Source organism: Procambarus clarkii, chromosome 8, assembly GCF_040958095.1.
Source record: "Procambarus clarkii isolate CNS0578487 chromosome 8, FALCON_Pclarkii_2.0, whole genome shotgun sequence".
Taxonomy (NCBI): Eukaryota; Metazoa; Arthropoda; class Malacostraca; order Decapoda; family Cambaridae; genus Procambarus; species Procambarus clarkii.
In genome coordinates, this window is record NC_091157.1 from 10,237,414 (window position 1) to 10,248,803 (window position 11,390).

At 44.8% G+C, this 11,390-nt stretch overlaps 1 protein-coding gene across 8 annotated transcripts in view; it reads left to right on the forward strand.

Annotated features, from left to right (window-relative positions):
• Window positions 1–1,881: 1,881 nt before the first annotated feature.
• The window catches only part of LOC123759757 (paired box protein Pax-5-like), a 205,231-nt gene continuing 195,722 nt past the window's right edge, over window positions 1,882–11,390 (forward strand). For 3 of the 8 annotated variants that reach the window (XM_069317192.1, XM_069317206.1, XM_069317203.1), the window contains exon 1: window positions 1,884–2,366. The gene's annotated coding sequence lies outside the window, so the exon portion shown is untranslated. Of the gene's footprint in view, window positions 2,367–11,390 lie in introns of all 8 variants that reach the window. The other 5 variants (XM_069317221.1, XM_069317212.1, XM_069317196.1 and 2 more) reach the window with 4 other exon arrangements.

Consider the following 11,390-nt stretch of genomic DNA (forward strand, 5'->3'; position numbering starts at 1 on the left):
TAAACCCCTCGAGTAAATCCAAGTAATCCTGACCAGACCACACACTAGCAGGTGAAGGGACGACGACGATCGGTCCGTCCTGGACCATTCACAAGTTGATTCACAAGACAAGACTGGACCATTCACAAGACCGAAACGTAGTCGTTCCTTCACCTTCTAGTGTGTGGTCTGGTCAACATACTTCAGCCACGTTATTGTGACTCATCGCCCCCAAGTAATCTTGTCCTTGTTCGAGGCGGTCTCACGGGACGGAACAAATCTCTGTTGGTGCTAAGAAATCGAAAGATACAAATGAAAGTTTTGAAGACTGCATTAATTATTTTATGGTAATACTGAGGAAGTAGACGGGTGTGTGAAGAGAGGCTTTCGCTCCATTTCACCTCTAGGAGAGGTGAATTGGACCTCCAGGAGAGGACCTAGAGACGTGCCTCAAAGAGAAACTTGAGGCAAGGGGGTCGCGAGCCGGGCAAGTCTCTCCTAGAGGTCTTGAGTGCAAGACCCCTACGAGTAACTTACCCGGCTCGTGACCTCCTCATAACGAAAATATTGTGATGCTGGGAGACAAGGACCTATTTTGCTTTTCCTAATATTGTCGCAATACTGCAAATCAATATATTTTACTTTTAGGAATTGTATTCAGAATAGATTTTTGAAGAGAAGTTCTTGACAATAAAGAGGTAATTAGAAATTAGCTGCAGCTAATTTCTATGAGGAAATATGATAAGAGGTGCAAGAGAAACTAAGTTGTCAGCAGAAGAATTTGGGCGTTTGAATTAGAGGGATTTGTAATCGAAACGGCTTGAGTTGGTTGAAGCTCAGTAGGGAACTGCAGCATCATCAATGTACAGTATCAATTTAAAAAGCATGTAGGAAGGGAGTGATGTTAAGGTGTGGGTGAGATGGTGGGCAGCGTGTTGAAGCGAGTGATGTTGAGGTGTGGGTGAGATGGTGCGCAGCGTGTTGAAGCGAGTGATGTTGAGGTGTGGGTGAGATGGTGCGCAGCGTGTTGAAGCGAGTGATGTTGAGGTGTGGGTGAGATGGTGCGCAGCGTGTTGAAGCGAGTGATGTTGAGGTGTGGGTGAGATGGTGCGCAGCGTGTTGAAGCGAGTGATGTTGAGGTGTGGGTGAGATGGTGCGCAGCGTGTTGAAGCGAGTGATGTTGAGGTGTGGGTGAGATGGTGCGCAGCGTGTTGAAGCGAGTGATGTTGAGGTGTGGGTGAGATGGTGTGCAGCGTGTTGGAAGCGAGTGAGAGCGGGAGCTGAGGAGCGACGCGTCAGGCGCGGGGCCCGCGTCGCGTGCTACTGTGTGCTGCTGGAGGGGGGCGAGCTACGGCGCGGGGGGCGGGAAGTGTGCTGACGTCACACCGCCAATCACGGGTGTGACGATGGGAGGAGGGTGGGGCCGGCTGTTCGGGGAAGGGGGGGTGGGGAACAACAGCGGCACGCACCCCAACACTCCCAAACTACACCAGCACTAAACCTCACCGGCTACAATAACACCACATTCTGCCTTGATAATTTTCTCAAGCTCAAAACAAGCTCACTAAGTTTGTCGTCATTACTAAGTCTAAAACTCGAGGGAATTTACAAAAAGTTAAACAAATCTAACTATTAATATTAAAGACAAAAATAACAGTGTAAGTTTTGCCAGCAGACTTTAGCGATAAGGGTGGCAGAGGATGTATCCGGTAACCGTGACGGGTGTAAGAGGCGGGTCGTGGGGGTGGGCGGGCCACTGAGGCGTGGGCGGTGCAGGCCAGGGAGAAGGGGGCGGACCATTGTGGCGTGGGCGGTGCAGGCCAGGAGAAGGGGGGCGGGCCGAGCAGCGTACTCCAGGGCGGCCGTAGGGGCTCACTCTCTTCGCACAGTTGAGTGGCAGCCGCTCGCTCGGCCAGTCGCGCGTTACAGTTGCTCTTGCTGTCCCCACCAGACCGAACCTGCCCGTGTCCCAGTGCCTTAGTGCTCAGTGGATAGCTTCTTGGTAAGACCCCCCGGCCTCTGGATAAATATTTCCTCACTAGGAGGAGCTGGGAGAGTTTCTAAGAAAAGTACGGCCCCTGGAGCCTCAAAAGAAAGTATAGAGGTTTAAAGTCCAGAAACTTGTGTGAGTCAGAGGATTAATTATTCGGTACTCAGAGCTGCAAACTTGTACTGTGTGAAGGGTGAGCAGTCAAAGAGAACTAATCAGGCTCTGGAACAGTACACAGTAGCGTCAAGTGACCTCTTGCTCTGCACTCCAGTGAACTGGTTGACTCAGTGCAATTTTTTATACGTCAGTTAACTCACCAGTAAACAGTGACTCAGTGAATTTCTAAAAAAAATTGGGAAATATTTCGCAGTGATCGTCGGAATCGTCCATATCGCAAGTACAACTCCTTCTCTTGAAAGTTTATTTCCTTCACTTCCTTCTCCAACATTCAGTAGCATGTTCACTTTCCCTTACGTAAATATTGTATTGTTATACATAATAGTTAAACCTTCTATGTCTTGAGTTCCTTCACTTAAGGATGTTTACCAAGTAGCTGGACTTTGGTGATTTCAACGAACATCTTAGAAGTGATCTCGCCGGAAGCTTCACTCCCGGCATACATATGTAAATCCATATATAGTAAAGTTTTGGAAAATATACTTATTATTAATTTTTAATTAAATGGATATTGTACTAATTTGCAAAGACCAAACTTTACCAAAGATAATGAACTCAATCAAATACTGTGAACAATGACAGTACAAACTCGTTTATTTTTATAGAGCAAAGTAAACGTAATATAAAGTGTCGTTGAAGGAACATAAGGATACATATATCTAAAATCATATGAGCTTTTCAGTGTTCATTCAGCTTGCTAATGAGCACACCTGAAGAGCTGGTTAAAAGCCTTCGCCAACTCATGAGAATCTTCCATCGTTTATAGCGATCACAATAAGGCAAGAGCGCTCAGAAACGTGTATCTTCATAAAAATCTATATCTGTAAACTTGTTGACAGCCATCTTGCGAAAAAACGAGCAGACCCATTGAAGTCCGCTGTCAGGTGAAAATTCACAGCAACGTTCCATTATAGGTCAACAATCTGATAAGAATTATTTATGACCGAAACCCCTAGTATCTCTGATGCAAAATTGGTACAAGTTCTACACCGGCAAAGTTCCACCTCTTATGATCCGTTTGAGGAAGATATAAGAAGAAATAAGAGAAGAACTTATACCGATCAACATTTAATGTTTTAATCATTACCAATTAATTATGACAAGATCTTGAGCGCAAGAGGAGACGAGGTGAGTGACGGAGGCCAACCGCCTCCACCAACCACTAACAGCAACACTTAGCGTGACCAAAATGGGACGTTATATCGATAAGTATAAATTAGGGTCAAGAGGAGCGGCCCCCACCTGGCCATCGGTCTCTGCCCCCCCGTGCCCACTGCAGGTCATCAGGCCAGGGAGGAGGGTACATACCTGACCGTGATCAAGTCTACGGGAATTGATCGTCGAGGCCGAGTCTCAGGCGAGCGCTCTCGTTCGCTGTTAACATATTTTATTGCGCAGTTGTATGTCACCAAGAAATTTTTAGGGGGAACTTTATTCGAATAGTTTTGTAACAAATGTAAATAAATTTTATAAATGTGTGTGGATATAAGCCGAACAAACTGGATTACACGTATGACACTTGATGTAATTAATTTAGTTAAATCGTGTAATAGTTTCCACGGTTTGTCATTTTAGTGATATCTTTTCAAGTTGTTTTAAGTACCACTAAAAGTGTCTTTTAGTCTTGATATCATTTACTGAAAGACGTCTGCTGCTTCTTAATATTTCCAATTCATGAGCTGCAGCTAATTTCTTTTGTACAAAATTAGGAGTCACCACAGTCCTCCTGGAAGGATGACATTTCTTAACTGAACTGTGATAATTTTACTGCAAATTCTCTTTGTATCCAGAGATTTACACTAGTTCTTTCATAGTCTTAGACGTTTAATCTAAGACTAAATCTTAGAAGACTATTCTAAGAATAAGACTTATTCTTATGTGTGTTTATTCACAACAGTCGAGGGTCTGCGAAAGTTTAATAACAACAAATTAAACAGCTAGAGGAAGACTATGTAAAGGGAGTGAGTGAGGTAGGGCTCGCTCCCCCTACACCCTCTTCCTCCCTCCCTCCCTAGCCTCATTGTATTCAGCTATGATGACTGAAATTACCTTGCGTGAACACGTGCCCGAAGTCAGCTGGAGTTGTCTGTCGCTACACATCTGTCGCCCGCTGGGGGTAAGAGGCCCCACACCCGTCACCCACTCATACCACACCGTACCTCCATTGATCCTAATTATCTGTTGTTTATCTCAGTGCCATAAATATAAGTCGGTCTCCAATGAACACTCGCGAATATTACGTGCGTCCCGTCCTCATTGGACTTCTGAAACGCGAACGAATTAAACAGGGAAGGAGGAAAACTAGAGCAGGTAACGAAGCCCTGTGAACTTGGTAACCGCAGGGTAGGGACAATACCACCTGCCCGCCAGTCTATCCGCTTCAATTACCCCGGCGCCCGCCCCGTCGCCCCGAGTCAAAGGGAGGCCTCAGAGGGCGGGGAGAGGCTCTCTGTACCGCCTGCCTCGAACTTAAGATGTTTCTTTCTTTATCGCGATGATATCTTCGTCAGAATTGAAATTAAACACATTTTAGGCACCATCTTCACTATCTTGTGTTACTTCGAAATTCCTGTAATATCTTCGAAATTCCAAGTATAAGATGTTAACATTTAAAAGCTTATACACAGTATGAATGGCTCCCAGAGTACGACAGTCACGCGATACAGAATATTGAGGAAATTAAAATGAGCAGTGTTATAGCCAGCGGTGGTAGTAAGTATCAGGGATATAAGTAACATTACCACAACCAAGTGATTACGCTCTCCCTCCCTCCCTGTTTCTCCCCCTCAGTACTTCCGCCCCTGAGGACGACCAGACCCGCGTCGGAAAAGGTTAACCCTTAAGAGGTGATGTACTTGCTCCCTTGTCCTCCCTTGTCTTCCCTTGTCCTACCTTGACTCTCACTCTACACACCCTTGCAAGGTAATGTACACTCCCCATGTCTTATACTGTATTGTGCACTCTCATGAAACGTACTCTCCCATGATACACATTCGACACTCCCTTGCCACATAATGTATACTCTCATCTAACTCACTGTACACTTCCTTGCAATACTATACAATCTCATTCAGCACACTACCCACGCCCATGCAATTCGCTTTCCACTCCCCTGCAGCACACTGTACCCACCCATGCAACACACTGTACCTTACAGTCCAACGCACTGAACCCTACCTTGCAACACATTGTACCCTCCAATCCAACACACTGTACCCTGCTATGCAACACAATGTTCCCTCCTATGCAACATACTGTACCATCCAATCCAACACACTGTACCCTCCAATCCTCCACACTGTACCCTCCAATCCTCCACACTGTACCCTCCAATCCTCCACACTGTACCCTCCAATCCAGCACACTGTACCCTCCAATCCAACATACTGTAACCTCCCAAGCAAGCTGCTTAAAATTTGAGCCGTCTTTGGATAATCAAAATATCCAAGAGTTATACCAGTGCCTGCAGCTCATCGTGCAACATTGCATTAAAAGAGAGTATAATACGTTGTAGTATAACTTGCTATGCTTATTTCGCTTTAATAGTCGCTAGTAAAAGACGTAACGAAGGGTCGAGTCTCGCGTGTTTACAACAATGCTTCTCTATCCTCGTTCAATGTGGTCAAGTCAGTGCCATGTAGTTAAAAAATATGCACCAGAATGCAATGTCCATTGAATGACCTCACGCAATAAAGCTCAAAGCTTGCACATAAACGAAAAATAAATTGCGAGTGAGAAGACCAACAAACTTTAAAATGAATGAAAAGGTTAAATATGAATAATAACAGAGAGGAGAGGATTATAAAATGGATACGTTTGCCAGACCACACACTAGAAAGTGACGGGACGACGACATTTCGGTCCGTCCTGGACGATTCTCCCAATCGAATGGGCCAGGACGGACCGAAACGTCGTCGTCCTTTCATTTTCTAGCGTGTGATTTGGTCAACATATTTCAGCCACGTTACTGTGACTCCTCGTCTGCATAAAATGGATACGTTGTTCACATGTAGGGAAGGGAATTGTCAGAGAAGAGAAAGCGCCAAGCCATTACGACTATATAATACTTGGTAGCGGTCAGGATAAGGATTTGGGATGGAACGGGAATGGTAATGGAAGGAATGGTACACAACCACTTAGACGGTCGGGAATTGAACGCTGCATGAAGCGAGACCGTCGCTCTACCGCCCAGCCCAAGTGGTTGGGCTGAAGAAATGTCACCAAAGCCAGAGAAGTACCTGGAGAGACACGCTATGGAATACCGTCTCCTAAGTGCATGACCAACACCTTTCCGTGAGATACTCTCAGCCACTTAGATTCTAATCTTAGCTCACGAAGTGTTTTCGAAGATGATGTATTCGATCAAGTGTTTTGAAATTCACTTTTCGTCTGGTCCGTGGTTGACCAGAGAACGCCCTAATACACTCATAAAATAGGTAGGATAGAGAGCAGCAAAGCTACCGGGAAACATTCGCAAATTAGCTAATTAACCGGAAAGGAATTTAATCCAGGATTTCGATTGTTTAGGATCTAAGCAGGGACGCCATCATTCTGTACAGTTAATGGGTTGTTCATTAAGTGTCTTCCTCAGGAGTTCTCTCATTTAGTATTGTATTCGTTCCTGAAGTATTCTTTTGTAGTCCTGTTCCTTGGAGTAATGTTGCCCGTTCGAGTAATGTATTCCTTTGCTAGAGGGTCCACTGTTATAATGAATATCCTTGTCAGGGGTCCTGTTATAATGTATACTTTTGTCAGGGGTTCTCTGTTATAATGTATCCGTTCGTAAAGGGATTTAATTTGAATAAGGAAGAATGATTGACGTATTCTTTAAGTAGTTAAATAATTAAGCATTAAGTCCTGAGTTTTTGAAATTACGGACAACTGTATAAATTATCTTAATTACTTTTGCTGCATATGAGATGTGCAGAAAGGATTACGCATTTTTTTTTTTATTATTTGGGATTAAAGTTGAAAAAAATCATTGACTGCGATACCGGCCATGACTGCCGCAGCGGTAACCGGACGTACGAGTCATTATCCGAACAAAATGCTCGACTGCCTGTGGTGGTATTATCCCAATATGGTGCGAATTACATCTACTCGAATCTACTCCTAGTAGTAGATAAACATTAGCTATATAGATCAAACTGACTGAATGCCATTATTCGTTTGTGTAAGATGTTTGATACAAATGTAAACTTTCATATTTTTATAAAGAAAAATCATAATTTTACTGAATAAAAACCAACAAAAATGCAGGTTTATTATTTGGAAGGAAAATAATATTTCACGTCATATGTTTTTCTTTAAATGTCAAAGAAAAGGAAAATGTATTGTATGATATACAGTGAAAAAATACATTAACTGCATCAGTATTTATTGATCAGTTATCAGTATTATATTTACTCATCGTCACGACCAATTAATATAAGGCTTCATATGTATTCAAATACACGTCCTTGTGTTGTTGAAGCCCATTAATTTTTAATATCATATGACTTGGAAGCCTTCGCGAGAGCCAGACCGCGAGGCGAGGCAGGGAGGGACCGCTGACGGAAGCCCTAAACTGATCATTACTGCCTCGGCTCCTGCTGGTCCAATTCCGCAGGAAGCTGTTGTTCCCTTCCGACGCACCCTAGTCTAACCCTTGTCTCCTTGGCTCCCCCTTCCGCTCCCAGCTCTTTCTTCCCTCTAGCACCCTCGTCTCCTAGCATTCTCATCTTCAAGCATCCTCCTCTCCCAGCACAATTCTATCCTAGCACCATCCTCTCCCAGCACAATTATATCCTAGCACCATCCTCTCCCAGCACCCAACACCTATATTATTAGCACTCTTTTGCAGAACCCTCTACCCCTAGCTCCTGTGCAAGCCATCTTCTCCTCTACAACAATTCTTTCAACAACGCCCTTGGACTCTCCTTGTATCCTCTACTCCAAAAACAATTTCTCTAAGACCCACTTTTTTTCGTTTTTTCCCCAATAGATTCTCCCTCCTCCAGATCATTCTTCCTGGTTACCTCTCGACGTATTTACTAATCCATCTCTCGTCTTCTCGTTTATCCTATCATAGAAAGTTCCATTACTTTTATCCTTTTTCCGGTATGAAAACGTTGTGTTGATCGGAGTGATAATAGCCTGAGCTACCACGTCTCTTTGTGTGTATTTATACATCAATAAGCATATCTATTTCAATTTCAAAAATGTGTTTAATACAGAAAACTTCTGCAATAAAAATGTCTTCATATCACGTTCTTAGAAATATATTCTTCTTAGGAGTAGGATTTTTCTAATCCTAATAAGGTCTTCGTGCTGTAGATTTGCATTATGCTTGGAGCTCCTCTCTCTCTATAAGTTATTTCTTATGCACGGGAGTTGGTGTTCCTTCTCTCCTGACTCGATAGTCCCGTTGCTCCATGGTCTGTCGCACTCCAGCATGTCTCTCTCTCTCTCTCTCTCTCTCTCTCTCGCTCTCTCTCTCTCTCTCTCTCTCTCGCTCTGGCTTGGGAGGTTCTGCCGCTTCTACCTCTGCTATGTCATTCTCGCTCCTGTCTTCTTCTCTACAAACCCAGTGGTTATATCTAGCCTCTTACCTTTTCCTCCTCCTCCTCCTACTACTACTACTACTTCCGTCTCTATCCATCCTTTCCGTTCCATTCCTTGTCCATGTCCCCCTTCTCCTAATCCTCCTCCTCCTCCTCTTCCTTCTATCTTTCTAGTCATCCATCCCCTCCATCACCCTCTTCCTCTGGCACTCCTCACCCGACAAACTAACCAATATTTACCGGATCAACACCACTGGTAGCGATCCTCTCACTCATGTCCACTCCTTCCCTTTTTAGTTCGCCTGGCCCACTTCCTCCCCTCACCCCCCCCCCCCCCCACCTTCACAACCTTACTCATTCCCACACACTTCCTTGAACTTCATTCACTCACCACCAACTCAGCCACCCTCGCCCCCCAAAAATCCCCTTCTTTCACGCCATTTTCTGACATCAGTGATACAGTACTCAACAATATGGTGTCACCATCTACTTGTAATGCTTCTATTGCTATCCTGGGCCGCCAGCACTGTCTTTAACAGTGTCTCACTATCTTCAGTATTTGAGGAAGATTTTGCTAACATGCACGAAGATATCTCGCTCTCTCGCTCTCTCTCTCTCTCTCTCTCTCTCTCTCTCTCTCTCTCTCTCTCTCTCTCTCTCTCTCTCTCTCTCTCTCTCTCTCTCTCTCTCTACCTATCTATCTAACACACACGCAAAGTCTTCGTCCCAGACTCTCTAGCAAGAAATTGATGAGACCCCCAACTTAATTAAACCCCAAACTTGCCTTCATTTCCTCCCCAAGTACCCCCTTCCTTTCTCCCTTCTCCCACCTCCACAACTACCAGAACCGCCACCACGACCCACTGCGCCCGGGACCAGACCAGATGGGAGGACAGTGGGAGGGACCCCACCCAGAACCCCCCACTGCGGCCCACCTCCCACCCAGAACCCCCCCCCCCCCCCACTGAGGCCCACCTCCCGGCCCCACCCTTTACACAGAGAACGGGGCGGGCTGAGGCTTGCGGGCGGGTATCAATCCAATGGTAGTTTTGCTGACGCTGATGACGTGGTGTAGTGCGGTAACTGGATAATGCTCCCTGATTACTTTTGTAGGCGGCGTACTTTTGGATTAGGGAGCCCGTGTCGCCCAGTCTTTTTGTGCCCTCCTGAGGTTGTTTACTTACGACGTCTTAATGAAAGTCTGAGATGCTGGCAAGGTCTACTTTCACAACTACTTGATACGACACGAGGTGCGATGCCACAGCCTCCAGTTCTCAGAGTACGCTTTCATATATACATTTTTGTTTAATACCCACATAGGAGTTATAGCACAGAAGTTAGTGATTTACGTTTTTAACGAGTAACATTGCCACTTGCGTACGAATGACAGCGAGTACATGAATGACAGCGAGTACACGAATGACAGCGAGTACATGAATGACAGCGAGTACACGAATGACAGCGAGTACATGAATGACAGCGAGTACACGAATGACAGCGAGTACATGAATGACAGCGAGTACACGAATGACAGCGAGTACACGAATGACAGTGCGTACACGAATGACAGCGAGTACACGAATGACAGCGTGTACATGAATGACAGTGAGTACACGAATGACAGCGTGTACATGAATGACAGCGAGTACACGAATGACAGCGTGTACATGAATGACAGCGAGTACACGAATGACAGCGTGTACATGAATGACAGCGTGTTCATGAATGACAGCGTGTACATGAATGATAGCCCGTACACAAATGCTCATGTAGGAACCTTCCGGCCAGTCATACTATTCAAGCAAAACCTTTACAGCACATACAATGCACAGGGCCACGCCACACACACACACACACACACACACACACACACCAGTAATTACCTGGTCAACTGGCCGTACCCTGGAGGTGCTCTGGACACCTGCGCTACTCGCGTTAATAACTCATAACCGCTCACAGGAAGGACGCCAATGGGTTCATTTGTAGTGGAAGCCCAACCCCAGGGCGGCCATCCGTGGGGTGTCACCGCCCACCCCGGCCTGCTCCAGGATAGGGAGGAAGGAGCTTTTTGGAGAGTGGGTGGAACGGGGATAGGATGTAGATTATGTAGATGGATCGAGGATAGCGGAAAGGGAAGAAACGAGAATAGGGGAAAGAAGTGTAAAATGAATGGAGGAAATAATAACGGATTATGAATAGCAAGGTAGGAATTAGTAGAGGAAGAGATAGGTGTGTGTGAGAGAGAGAGAGAGACAGAGAGAGAGAGAGAGAGAGAGAGAGAGAGAGAGAGAGAGAGAGAGAGAGAGAGAGAGAGAGAGAGAGAGAGAGAGAGAGAGAGAGAGAGAGAGATGAAGGGGAAACTATAATATATAATATAATGAATGAAAAAAATTAAAATTAAGGTGAATTTGAGGGTGAACGAAAGTTAAAGAAAGAGTAAACAAGGAGGAAGAAGGATATTAATGAAATGAAATATAATTGTGGAGGACATTAAAATATACAAGGGCTTTATTCACTAAGACAAACAATTCGTTAAAACACGTTTGGTTAATTTCTTTGTTAGAGTTTAGCCATCTGAGAACATTTCATATATTGGTTCATAGTTAACACTTAAATAAGAAAGGCTGATCATTAATAAATTATATGCATTCATACATACATATATGTGTGTGTGTAACTCCCGAAAATTAGCACGTGATGAA